At 41.5% G+C, this 13,901-nt stretch overlaps 1 protein-coding gene across 13 annotated transcripts in view; it reads left to right on the top strand.

Moving 5' to 3' along the window:
* Nol4 (nucleolar protein 4) overlaps positions 1 to 13,901 on the top strand; it is a 332,403-nt gene that overhangs the window by 47,701 nt on the left and 270,801 nt on the right. Inside the window, exon 1 of one of the 13 annotated variants that reach the window (XM_042263790.2) lies at positions 12,368 to 12,502. The exons of 11 other annotated variants lie outside the window; for them this stretch is intronic. The gene's annotated coding sequence lies outside the window, so the exon portion shown is untranslated. Of the gene's footprint in view, positions 1 to 12,367; positions 12,503 to 13,901 lie in introns of those variants that run through there. One more of the 13 variants, XM_076554799.1, reaches the window with a different exon arrangement.

Below are 13,901 nucleotides of genomic sequence, written 5' to 3'. Positions count from 1 at the left end.
ATGTTTATAAAGAAGATTCTACACATTATTTCTCAATATAACTTCTGTTTTCTGAATTGCAACTTCTTCCAGTATATTAATTCTGTGACACACTTTTTCTTCTTCTTTCTTCTGTTGTTTTTTGTTTGTTTTGTTTTATTTTGTTTTTCGAGACAGGGTCTCTCTGTGCAGCAGTCCTAGCCTGCCCTGGGACTTACTTTGTAGACCAGGCTGGCCTGGAACTCACTGAGATCCACCTGCCTCTGCTTCCTGAGTGTTGGGACTAAAGGTGTGTGCCACCACGTCTGGCTTATTGTTTTGCTTTCTATATACTTTAAAAAGGTAATAAAGGCTTGCATATTGAATCCTAGGACCCTGCCATACTAGAAAAACACTTTACAACTGATTTGTAGCTAGGTCCCTGCTTGCTCATAGTTTGTGTTTGTAATTTGTTGCATATGTTTGCAAAAGCTTTGTCCCTTCACATCTCAGTGAGATGGACTTGAGCATTCATTCTGAAGTTTAAAAAGGCTCGCACTGTCACTCAAACTCTTGTGAATTAATAAGGGTTTTATTTTCAGTTCACCTTTGAATTTGAGCATTGCCTTTGCAGAAATCTTGCACTTTGCTCCGTCCTTTTGATTCTTCCGTTGTCCTCAGACTGACACCTCATGAGCATGATACCCTGTGCCTTCCTTAAAATGTTCTGGCATTGTGGCCTCCTGGCCCCTGAGTGCACTCTCTTTCTTTTTGTGACTTTTACTATCATTTTGGAGAGAGGTCAAGTACGTCATCCCAGTGGAAATGCCCTTAGGCTTCTCATGTGGATGGTGTGCCCTCTGTTATAACACTGACTCTTCTGAAGATACACTTTCCATAGGGACGTTATATACCGTGTTACACGGGCATACATGTGTTTATGTTATATCATAGTATATTATTGTGATAATAATGATGCAGATAATTTTCTCATAGAAAGTAACTTAGCACTTACTCAAAAACAGCACTAGCCTCTATTATAGGAATTAACTGAAGCTTTGAGTTCAGTGCTCAGGCAATACACTCAATGTTTTGATAAACACTCTATTCTCCAGGCCCTGTGTGTGTGGATGTGAGTGCGTGATTCCATGCAGCCTGTGGCAGATGATTTACTTGCCCAGTTATATTTAATCAACCCTATTCATATATTACCAAATTTTTTTGTTCTTATTTTTAGTATTTTCTTTATTGAGCTTACTAATTCTTTAACTAACATTTATTTACATAAACTCAGTTTTTCCTTGTAATGTAGTTTTATTGGTTTTGACAAATGCCTAGTCATGCATATACCCCCACAAGTTTAACAAACATATTAGTTCCCCTCAGTTCCTTTATTCTCTCTCTTTAGGAATGGCTACTTAGTGCTTTGCCTGGGAGTGATAAGATGTATCCAGGCACTTGTTTATTAAACTGGCTTTTTTGTTTATTATTTTGCAGTCATACTGTACAAGTCATTTTTAAAATGCAGACACCTGAAGAAGCAGCTTCAGGAATGGGAGTTTCATTCTTTGGCTGGTGGCTAAAGGATACAGCCCATCATGGCAGGCAGGGCCCTGCGGCAGGAGGCTTCTCTCTATTATCATTGACTTGGGAAGCAGAGGAAGAGGACCGCTTGCTATTTTCCTCCTTACCCTCTTTTTATTCAGTCTTAGACTCCATAGGGCGATGTCGCTCACATCCAGGGCAGACCTTCTCCTGCCGGTTCATCTTTCCTGGACAAGTCCTCAACCACTCTCGGGGCTTCTCTTCTCCCTAGGTGCTTCTTATTTTGGTCAAATTTAAAATGTAAACTAACCATCACACACACTGAAGGACTCTTTGTTTAAACCAACTTCAAACACATTTTTCTATGTACTATGTATGTGAAATAAATCACAGTTCACATTTCACTGTTAGTCTGTCGTCCTTGTTGAGTTGACGCAATATAAAGTACGAGGCAAATCTCATTTGTGTTCTGGTAAATGGTTTTCTACTTATTTCTATCAAATTCATTTTCATTTTATATCTTTATCAATTAAATTGCTGTGACTAATTTTGGGTTATAAAGTTAGTGCACTTAATTCTGTCATCCAGTGCCAAATGGTCAACCCTGAAAACATATACACAAGCGACATCATATCGACGGATAGGTTATAGTTAAGAAGATCTGTGCACACACATACACATCCATGCATTCAACAACAATTAGTAAACAAAAGAGGTCTCACATTTGAAGGAGAGTGGGGAGGGATATATTGGAGACTTTAGGGAAGAAAAGGAAGGAAAAAAGTTGTAATTGTATTTTAATCTAAAAAAATATAAAGCAAATAAATGCAAGAGGGAGGTTAATTTTAGATATTTCCCTTCAGCCCAATACTAAAATTTACAGCCCAATACTAAAATTTACACTCAGGACATTTCAGTACATTTATTTCTAGACTCCATTCTTCCTGTACTCAGCTTATAACAAATCAGCACAAATATGAAACCACTCGCAATGTATTAATGTATTGATTTTTATTGACCAAACTTAGACACTGTAAAAATTACAATATTTTTACAAATTACGATTGAATGTTAGTAAGAGTATCCATAGGTCTTTGCAATTCTCACCAGATCCTTTCGCCACCATCCTGCAGTGACATGCTCAACCTTTATAGTCGCTTCTTTAACCTTGTCCCCTGCCACTAGCAAGTAATCAACTGTATATCAAGTCAGCTCCCTATTTTGGATGTATTCCATATCTGGTATGATAGAAAGTATGAATTCTTTCGGTGAAAATCCTGTTCCAAATTTCAGTCATGTTTTAGTGTGTCTAGGCTCATCACTGTTTTAGGCAAAAAGTCCTTTACACAAACATGTCCTGTTTCACCTCTACTTAATTGATGGGAACTTCTTTTGTTTCCACTCTGGGTTATCAGGATAGTAATGACAGGAACAATTGTGAATGGGTATTTATGTGGACGTTTGCTTCCAGTTCTCTTGGATATAAAACCAAGGAGTGGTTGTTTGACTCACTCGATTGACTTAATGCTTCACCTTTTAAGGAGTTGCCAGGTTGTTCTCAAAGCTGCCATGTTGTTTATACTGTTGAGATTTCTAGGGCAGTGGGTGAACAGTCTCATTTTTCTAAATTCTTGCCAACACTTGCTATTTACCTTCTTTGTATTAAACATATGGTATGATTAGCTGATAATTTTACTGGAACATAACCTCAGAGGCACTGAAGGAATACCTGTGCTTAGTAATTGTTTAGTAAGTCCTTTTTCTTTTCTTTTTTTTTTTTTTTGAGACAGTGTTTCTCTGTGTAGCTTTATGCCTTTCCTGGATCTTACTCTGTAGCCCAGGCTGGCCTTGAACTAACAGAGATCCACCTGCCTCTGCTTCCCGAGTACAGAGATTAAAGGCGTGTGCCACCACCGCCCGACAATTGTTTAGTAAGTCTTATGAGTTACTATTTTTGCTGTCTGTATTATTTGTCACTAACAACCAATGAACCCATCTTCTCTCCCCCTTCCGCTTTTCTGTTCCCTTCCCATTGCCTCTTTACTCTTTAAAATGTTTTTAATTGAAATAGAATTACGTCACTTCCCCTCATCCCTTCAAGCATCCCATCATCCCTCCAGCCTCCCCCAGTTGCCCTCCCTTGAACCCCTTGCATGCCCCAGCTCTCAGGTTGATACTCTCTTTTTCTTCAATTATATTTGTCACATATATATGCAAACATGCACATGCCTGCATGTGGACCCCTCTGCCCACACACACAATCACACTGAGTCATTTATGTGGCTATAGCTTCAAGGCTAACCTCTCTGTACTCTGAATTGGACAACCAATAAGGGGGCTTATCATTGTGAGACACTAATTCTACTTTTCCCAGAAATCACCAGTCACCTGTAGCTCTTTGTTCAGGGGTCGGATTTTCCTTCTTTCACATTAATGTGTCCATTGATATTGTTGTTTCTGTCTTATCGGCCATTTCTAGGAGAGACAGTTTCCACTGCAGACTTCCTGGTACTCTGGCTTTTACAACTTTCTACCCCCTCTTCCATGATGTTTTTTGAGCCATAGCTGCAGAAGCTGTGATGCAGATATGTCCACTGGGGCTGAGCTCTCCAGGATCCATTGATCCCTACTTGTGTCCAGTTTTGGTCTTCTGTGATGGTCTCCATTTTCTGTAAAGCCAAACTTCTTTGATACTTGTCTGTAGGAATGAGGATATGATTTAGAATGTAGTAAGGAATTATGCTGGTCTAGCAGAGATAGAAGAAAAAGAAGGAGGGACAAATAATAACCAAGGTTGTTGATTAAGCCTCAAGGAATCATATTTAAATTTACCTAAAATTATATTTATTTTATATTAAAATATATATGTATATGAAGTTAAACCACATAGACTGACACAAGAACCATGGACTAACAAAACACCCAGTATCAGACACGAGAAACTTCCTTTCAAGACAGTCCAAATGACTCCCAAAACAACAGACTATTGATGTAGTCCTTGGTTGCCTATCAGAGGTTGAGGGTGAGTTCCTATTGCTGAAGATACCACACACTTAGGACAAATGACTCAGAGGATGTGAGCTGGATCAGACCTCAAAGACTCTTTTTTTTTAGTCCAGCTTCCATGGTTCTAGAAAATAATACACAGTTTCAAGGGAGGGAAGCAATTAAACAGTCTTACTCAACTATAACACCTATGAACCATGATAATGACTAGCATGGCAAGATAGGCATAATCATATCACTGGCAGCCAACAGCTGTCTAATTGGACTTAAGACCCAGTCAACAGGGGACATTCATGTCTGGTATGTGAAATCTAGGCAGCTTCCTGGGGCTAGTGCGGTCATGGACCTTAGAAAACAATCTGCTATTGTCACTTTGCTAGACCCACACAATCCCTTTCCTTTTAAAGACAACACATGGTCTTTTAAAGACTTACTATAAAGTCAGGGTGGCTTCAGAGCTTTTTTTTTTTTTTTTTTTTTTTTTGGTTTTTTTTTTTCGAGACAGGGTTTCTCTGTGTAGCTTTGCGCCTTTCCTGGAGCTCACTTGGTAGCCCAGGCTGGCCTCGAACTCACAAAGATCCGCCTGCCTCTGCCTCCCGAGTCTGGGATTAAAGGCGTGCGCCACCACGCCCGGCCAGAGCTTTTTTTTAATAGCCCAGATAGGTCTTAAACATGTGATCCTCCTACTTTAGACTTCTAAGTGCTGAGACTGCAGGTAGGCAACTCCATGCTCTACTCAGGGAGGTCTTTCCTAGTTTAACACATTTACTGTGCCGTATAGACTAGGCTGGCCTCCTGCCTTAGCCTCCTGAGTGGTGGGATCACAGGTGTACAGCAACAAATCCAACTTACTTTAGGATTTTAATGACAGAACTAGTGACTTTAAATGTGTGAAACCAATGAATTTTCTTATGCTTGTCAAAAGACTAGCATCCATCAACACAATCATTCTACCGTCAGTCAGGGGATTAGTGACCCTCTCTTAACATTACTGCTTGTGCAGAGCTTTAAGTTCAGTCAGAGATGGGACCTTGGTACCTCAGTTATTAGCTGAGCACAAGCACATCTCTATACTTGTGGCCTCCTGCATTCATCAGAAACAAACAAACAAACAAACAAACAAACAAACGACAAACAGTGGACTATGACAGCTTGGATACATCATTCTTTGGTTTTTCCCTTCAAGCCTTTTATTTTGCCTGCTGCTTAACTGTTATCCACTGCCTCAGGCAATGGCAAAGATAGAAACCGTTTCTTGAAGGTGTTTCTCACAGTTTCTTTCCACAAATGGCGATAAAGGAGAAGGCTTTCACAATGGATGAGTTCTGAGTCTGGTAAACAGCAGACAGCCTGTTAGGTGTGTCTTCCAGGTGACCAGCGGACTGGTAAAATAACACAACAGGACTTTGGGGTTGAGGCTTCATAAAAGTTGTGGCTTTGCTCTCATTTACAAGGGTGCACAGGAACATGGCTGTCCATTTTTCAAGGCTACCGTGGAGTTAGAGAATAACAGAAGGAGCAAAGGCAAATTCAACCAACAATTTCCTGTAGCTTGAGTTTTCCTGCTTTGCCCATAGTCAGGACAAATCTTTGTCACCCGCCAGTCCCATAGCCGCTCAGACCCAACCAAGTAAACATGGAGACTTATTTTGCTTACAAACTCTATGGCCGTGGCAGGCTTCTTGCTAACTGTTCTTATCACTTAAATTAATCCATTTCCATAAATCTATACCTTGCCATGTGGCTTGTGGCTTACCGGTGTCTTCACATGCGGCTTGTCATGGTGTCGGCTGGCAGTGTCTCCCTACCTCAGCCTTCTGCTTCCCAGAATTCTCCTCTCTCCCTGTCCCACCTACTTCCTGACTAGCCACTGGCCAATCAGTTTTATTTATTGACCAATCAGAGCAATTTGACATACAGACCATCCCACAGCAATTTCCTCATTCTTATCAGCATTTTTCTTGAACTGATGCTTGAGCCCTGTGGATTCTGAGACTCAAATTCTGGTTGTCAGGCTTGGTGGCAATTGACTTCATCCACTGAACCGTCTTGCTGGCCCTGAACTTTATCTTATAGTCTGCAAAATCTGTCCACATTTTTCATTGTCAAGTTCACTTCCACCAGCAGCACAACAGAATGTGCTAAGTGGATGATAAGAGACAATGTGCTAACCGGTATCTACTCTCCCAACTGTTGTATGAAGTTGTATTCACAAGCTCATTTCTCAGAATTTGAAAAAATAAAATTGACATTGAAGAAATGATCACAAAGTAGTTGTGAGCAATTATAATTGAAGTTGCAGTGGATATTACCATTCACACTGAAAAGGACGAATGTACCATTTACTGAAAGGATGCTTTCCTTAGTAAAAACATTACCTTGATAGAACACAAGGCAATATAAAGGTTTGATATTCACACACATCTTTCAGACTCTGTGGGTGTGGCGGATATATGCTATTTGGGAATCCATGAACACTGACATAGGCTGGGACACATCAAGATATAGGGATCGCCATGGTATGTCAGTCACTATATTCTTAACATGTTCTTTCAACATTTGTTTGGTATATACAAGCAGAAACTGATTTTTTTTCTGAGACAGGGTTGCTCTGTGTAACAGTTCTGGCTGTCCTGGAACTCACTTTGTAGACCAGTCTGGTCTTGAACTCACAGAGATCCACCTGCCTCAGCCTCCTGAGTGCCAGGGTTAAAGGCATGGGCCACCACCACCACCTGGCTCTGATTCTTTTCTTAACAGACCATTTCTTTGTTTTTATAACAAGTAATTAAGATATGCTGTTTTATTTATGCAAAATAATAAATGAAAAATAGGTAGATGTACAGCATGGACTGCTGTATATAAACATTGTACAATGCTTTTATGCACATGCAACAAAATTCACATCCGTAATGGAGAAGAACGTGGAGGCTCCTGACACAATTAGAGAGACAAATACACTTCAAGAATCCCACCTCCACATGTCCAAAGGAATTGAAACTGGTGCTGGAGAGAGTGAGCCATGCAACTCCGTGTTCCCTGCAGTACCACTTGCCAAGACTGAAAGAATGAGTGAGTGGATAGGGGAAGAATGGCATCCTTGTAGGCTGAAATGTATGTGTCACTGAATAAAAGTTTAAGTCAGTTTGATATTTTATATTAAGGCTAATGCTAACAGCAACACAATTATCAAAATGCCGGTTCATTTCCTACTAGAGGCAGAGTAGTTCCACAGAGAAGTTACAGAGAAGGTAAGTCTGAATAAAGAGTAAGTCCCACTTTCAAAGTTTGTGTGTTTATGATAAAACATCTTACTTTCGGCATCAGGGTGTCCTACTGGGCTTTTCTACCAAATGACTAAAGATTTGGAAACATTTAAGAACCCTCTTGCTATTTAGGGATGGAAAGAATAATTCTGATTAAGACTAGCATACAGTTATAAAGTCTTACTTCAGGAAGGGGTGGTTAAAGTAGACTTTGCATTGGTGGCTCATAACTAATGTTTCTGACTTTTGTTAAGTGACTGTATTCAAACATCTGCCCATTAGAATGCCTTTACTTCACCAAGGAGACAGAGGCACAGCTAGAGGAATGTTAGCACCTCCTTCATTCTAGATCCGGCTGTCATCTGCTCTAATTTCCTCTGTTAATTAAATTGTACTTAACAGCCCAGACTATGGCTGTTCAGGGATTTGGCTATCACTGCTTAGAGGAGAATACAGAGAATAATCTAGAAACACTCCTATTTTGTTCCTACTTGAAATTCTGTGGTAACAGCACAGATTGGTGGTACAGTTGTTCACTTGGGTTCTCACCTGGTCTATGCCAGTGAATTAATTGCAAGTCGTTTCCCTATTTCAAGATGAAGCCTTATCAGCTGTATTTTTTTCTTCACCAAGCAAGTCAACCAAACGGTTCTACAGAGGAAACTATACTCTTTTTCCTTAATAATACCCTGGTGAGGAGAAGTGGAACTCTGTTCCACCTGCTTCTGCAGGCAAGAGGAAAACAGAGCCATCTGCTTGGACTCAAGACACTGCTGATGTTAATGCCAATGGGAAAGACTGGGGAAGGAGCTGGAGTGATCATTCAATATTTTCTGGCACTGGGTTTATTGCTGAGCCAGTTTCTCAGTCTACCACTTCTGATTATCAGTGGGATGTTAGCCATAATCAACCCTATATCAATGATGAATGGTCTGGGTTAAGTGGTTTGTCTTCTGCTGATCCCAGCTCAGACTGGAATGCACCAGCAGAGGAGTGGGGGAACTGGGTAGATGAACAAAGAGCTTCACTTCTGAAGTCCCAGGAACCAATCCTCAATGATCAAAGGATTTCAGATGATGATAAAGAAAAAGGAGAGGAAGCTCTTCCAACTGGCCTACCCCTTGGGGGAAAAATAACCAAAGCACAAACTTACATATATGTAAACTCTTACAATGGAAAATTTGGGACACTAAATTAAACTTGCTGTCTCAGGGAGCATCTGATGAATATTGAGAGAGAAAGAATATATACCTGAAGCATAATGGAAACAACAGTAATGTACTAACCAAAAATGACAAGCAAAATTAAGATTATATATTTTTATAGTCATCAATAATCTGAATCCTTTGCTGGAAGAAAGAAGAGGTAGGAAGTACTATAAAATGAGGATTAGATAATTATTAACTTTTGAGTATTTTCTGATACACAATGCAAAAAAGCATCATCTCTGTGCATATTCAGACTGTGAATGGGTATATGCTCCTTTGTATGAATATACACGTAGGTTAGATATCAACATAGACGTCCTTCCTCAATTGTTCGCCACCTTATCCTTCAGAGATAGGATTGGAGTTCATGACTAGATGGGTTAGGCAGTAAAGCCCTGGTCTCTGCCTCCCCAGGCTTGGATTGCAGGCCTGCTCTACTGCATCTGGCTTTTTAAGTGAGTGATGGGGATCAGCCTTCTGTGGGGCTTCCTGTGATATTTGAAAAGTTTTGCTGAGCATTCTGCTCTTTATGTGTTTCTCTTGTTCAGAACTTTACAGCAGATTGGCATGCTTTCAGACAGGTCCTGGGTGTTTGAGTCTGCAAGTACTATATTATATTATTATCCAAATACCTTCTTACTGTAGATTTCTTGAAAAGTAAAGATGAAAAGAATACCACTTCTGATTACTGACACTGCCTGCTGTTAGTAAAAATTAGGTAATGAGTATTTGGTATCTGCTACTAGATCAACATATTTAAATATGCTTTCCTTTTTCCAGTCTCTTCAATTACAACACACACTCATGTTAGATAATTTATTTTGAGAACTTTCATTAGAATTTGTATTAGTTATACACACAGTGTAGACACATATGTCTTGTTTAGTTTTGCTTGAGACAAGGTATCACTAAGTAATCCAGACTAGGCTGCACATGAACTCCTACTGCCCCAGGCCCCTGTATGGTGGAATTACAGTCATACAATTCCACACATGAATCATGTTCACCTGTTTGTGTCTCCAGAAACAAACAGTACTTGGAGAGGCAAACACTCAGGACCTGTTTGAAAGTATGCCAGTCTGCTGTAAAGTTCTGGACAAGTGAAACACATGAAGAGAAGAAACTTTCAAATGTCACAGGAAGCCCCACAGAAGGCTGAGACCTTTTCCATTTACCTTCTCATTTTATGAAACCTCTGCATGCTGGAACAGGAGGCTCTCTAATTGTTTGTAATTCTCCATGAGACCCTGGGGACATAAGACAAAGCTTTCAATGTCAATAGACACAGTCTGTGGCTTATACACAGAGTCATCTCAAAGGAGAAATACAGACTCACATTTCCCCACTATGGCCAATATAGCAAATTTGGCAACTGGGGGTAATATTACTGAAGAGAGAGTAGGAAGTCTTCTGCCACTGTGAAAATAATTAAGCAGTTTGGAAAATGATTTAAGATGCATATTCTTTGTTAATTTCTAAGATAAAAACTTCCAGAAGAATCTAGAAATTGATCACCTTATAAAACTGGACGTTTCAGAACAAATACAGCAAGAAATATCTGTGTTAACAATCAGTTTTTATTTTAAGAAATATATGAAACTTAAAAATCTACTTCAATGATACTCTATGGTTTAGTGTCCAAATATTTGCCTTTACCTGTGTGTGTGTGTGTGTGTGTGTGTGAAACCACTTACATTTGTGTGTGTGTGTGTGTGTGTGAAACCACTTACATTTCTTAAGCAAACTGTTTGCTTAACTCAACTTAGCGAGTGATTTTGTTTCTCTGTACCCTTTATCTAGATAGTGATTGACTTTGTTCTAGGTACCAGAAAAGAAGCAGTCATTCAATCCCACACTGATTCTTCAGGCATTTTCATGAATACCTAGAAAACCAATTATGCAGTGTGCATTCAGAGATGCTTTATCTCTTACAAATTTATTAATTTCAAATTTTTAAGCATTGCATTAAAAGACTGCAGAAGCTTTTATTGTGAACAATCAAGGTTACAACAGGAAATTGTCAGCTGCTGCTCTAGAAAATGGCAGTGCCACGTTGTGCATCATCAAAAACTCTCAAAAACTTCAAGTGGAGAAAAACAAGTATTTGAGGTGTGTGTGTGTGTGTGTGTGTGTGTGTGTGTGTGTGTGTGTGTGTGTGTGTGTACACAATAGTGTTTATTTCCTTCCCAACCTGGCAGTTTGGGAAAGTTGGGCTAGAGATAGAGTCTCATGTTGTAACCCAGGCTAGCCTGGAACTCAACATGTAACCTCAAATGCTCAGCATTCCATCTTGGCTCAGCTTCTCAAGCACTAGGGTTATGGTTTGAACCACCGTTCCGACTCCTGGTACCATCTGATGATTTTGAAAGCAAGGAACATGTTTCTCTGTGGATGTAGCTACCTGAACAGGCTGTGGTAGAGAATTACCATTTAAATCCTTTAGGTCCTAAGCCACATTAGTTCCTATGTATGTTGGCAGTAAGTGTGATGCCTGAGGGGTAGGCACTCTACCCCTGAGCTACAGCCCCTGCCCTTCTGCATGGAAATTTGAATTGTCCTTTCGTGATGCTTCTACTAGGTACTTGATTTATCAGGCCAGGAATGGTAGGGAAGGCCCCAGGCTCTAGGCAGCTAGAAGGCTGGGACTAGTTAAGCTGCAGACCTGAGGGAGGTGTGGGTGGTGGGTGCCAGCACCAACTAAGTCTGCCCTGTCCGATATGTATAAATCACCCTTTTGACTCTTCACTCCCAGATTCCAGAAAAAGCCAGGCAAAGGGGAGATATTAGGGTTAAACACCTGGGGAGAGTGAAGGGGTCAGACTCAGCTGTTTCTGGCCCAGGAGGTATCAGAAAGACCCCAGTCATTCTCTGCTGTCCCACGGGTGGCTTTGGCCTGGCTGAATTAGAGCCAGCTAGGGTGGGGCACGTTTCTGTAGTGACAGGGTCTGGTGATGTGTACCTTACGCCACACTGAAATCGTGCTCAGCAGGCTCTGCAGGAAAGGGGTGCACAGGCTACGCAAGAGATTGGAGCTGCTGAGATGCTAGGTTCAGCAGAGCCTGGTCAGGTTTTAGCGTGCCTCGGAACTCTGAGGTCCCCAAAGGCCCAGCAGCGCTTAAAGGGGGCTCTGATCTCATCCTTGCCTGGGCACCTAGGACACTGTGTGCTAAAACCTGCAGGAAGAGTCTAGGCCTTCCCCCGCCCAGCCATTGCTATGGCAACCTCTCTGTTTGAGGCGGCCGGACCCCAGGCTGCAGCACAGCTCCCCCTGGCGGATTGCCTAGTACCAAGCACGCCCTGGAGGCCCATCAGAGGCGAGGCCCGGCCTACTGGTGCAGGCTTTGGTCCTCCCAGCCCCCTCCCTTGTTGCCATGGAGACCGCCAGGGCAACCTCACCAGTACCAGCTGCAGCAGCCAGAGCCGCTCAAGAAGAAACAACCTGAGCCCTCTTTTGCCTCAGCGCCTCTTCCAGGAACTCAAACCCAGCAGCTACCTCAGCCAGCCTCCCACAGGCAGGAAGTGAGAGGGCAGAAGTCCAGAGTGGGCTGGTCCCTCCCCCACACCTATTTTACTTGGCTTTCCATTCTGAATGTTATACCTTGGCATCTTTTGTGATAAAGAGTTCACAGGGGGAAATAGCACGGTTCCTTTTATTCTGCCTGCTACATCTTTCCTGTTAACATGCAGCGTTTAGTCCCATGAAACAATGTCTTGGACCATGCTTAACCATCAAGATATTTTAACAGTCTTCCTTCCCTCCTCCCTCGCTCCTTCCCTCCCTCTCTCGCCTCTTCCTTCCTCCCCCCCATTTCGACTCCCCCCTTCCTGTCTTCCTTCTTGCTTCATTCCAGCATATACGTGAAAACCCCAGTTTCATTAATCAAAATGGATTAATTATATTTATAGGACTGTCTCCTTGTCACTATGCACCAGCCAGAAGGGGTTTGCTTGTTGGTTTTTTCTTGACAGATACTTGACACTGTTCTGGGTCAGGATATCAGAAGTTCCAGGAAGATAAAGAGTGGGATGGTTGGAAGCTCCTTTGCTGTATTACTTCCAATTCCACACTTAATGTAGTGCCAAAGCCTCTCTTTTCTGGACTCTATTCCTTTTCTGTTTGGGGCTGCTTTTGACATTTTCAGTTGGTGGGGCTAGCGATATGGTTCAGGGGATTCTGCCTTTGGATTAAACAGTCCAGGCTGATCACAGTTGGCTCGAGTAAAATCTAGTGCATGGGTGCATCCCTACTGATTAACGTGTGAACACACTCAGCGAAAGGGGTCTGCTGAGAACAGGTGGAGCCATCTGTGACCTTCAGTTGCCAGCCTTAGCCTGGCAGGCTGTGAACTGCCTTGGTCAGATGACTTTCCCATGCCATGTGTATGCCAACAGCTTTCATTTCGAGAGAGGACCCTAGGAGCTTCAGGTTCTGAAATTTACGAGTTTCTTGAGTAGATCTGTAGTTTTGAATAGACCATCCTTTTGAACTGGGCTTTTATACTTACTCTTCGGAAGAATCCTAGCAATGGAGGATGGATGTTTCTTTCTCAAACTCGATAGATGGGACACTTACTATTTTGTTTGGCCACCCTTTCTCTCATGAGGGACTTATAGCTATTGAATGATTCTGATACAGTCCAAGCCCCAGGTGAAACTATGACTTGAGTTGCTTGAAGTGGCTTTGACTTTCTTTTCATTCAAAATGTACCCAGGGTTTCCTGAAGAAACCCAAAACACATGCCGCCTTTGCCACACTTCTTAATCCTAAGGATGAGACTTTCTTGATACAACCTTTAATTTTCCTTTGAAGCTGCTCACATTTTATTTTCTGGTACCAGTTTAACTGAGGCTTTGCCCCTTTTCCTTCCCAGCCTCCCTCTCCTCCTTTCATTAAGAATAGTTTTCCTTATCAGCTTAT

The sequence above is a fragment of the Peromyscus maniculatus genome, chromosome 19 (genome assembly GCF_049852395.1).
Source record: "Peromyscus maniculatus bairdii isolate BWxNUB_F1_BW_parent chromosome 19, HU_Pman_BW_mat_3.1, whole genome shotgun sequence".
Taxonomy (NCBI): Eukaryota; Metazoa; Chordata; class Mammalia; order Rodentia; family Cricetidae; genus Peromyscus; species Peromyscus maniculatus.
Note: the sequence above shows the minus strand (reverse complement) of the source record. Positions and strands in the feature narration are given on the sequence as shown.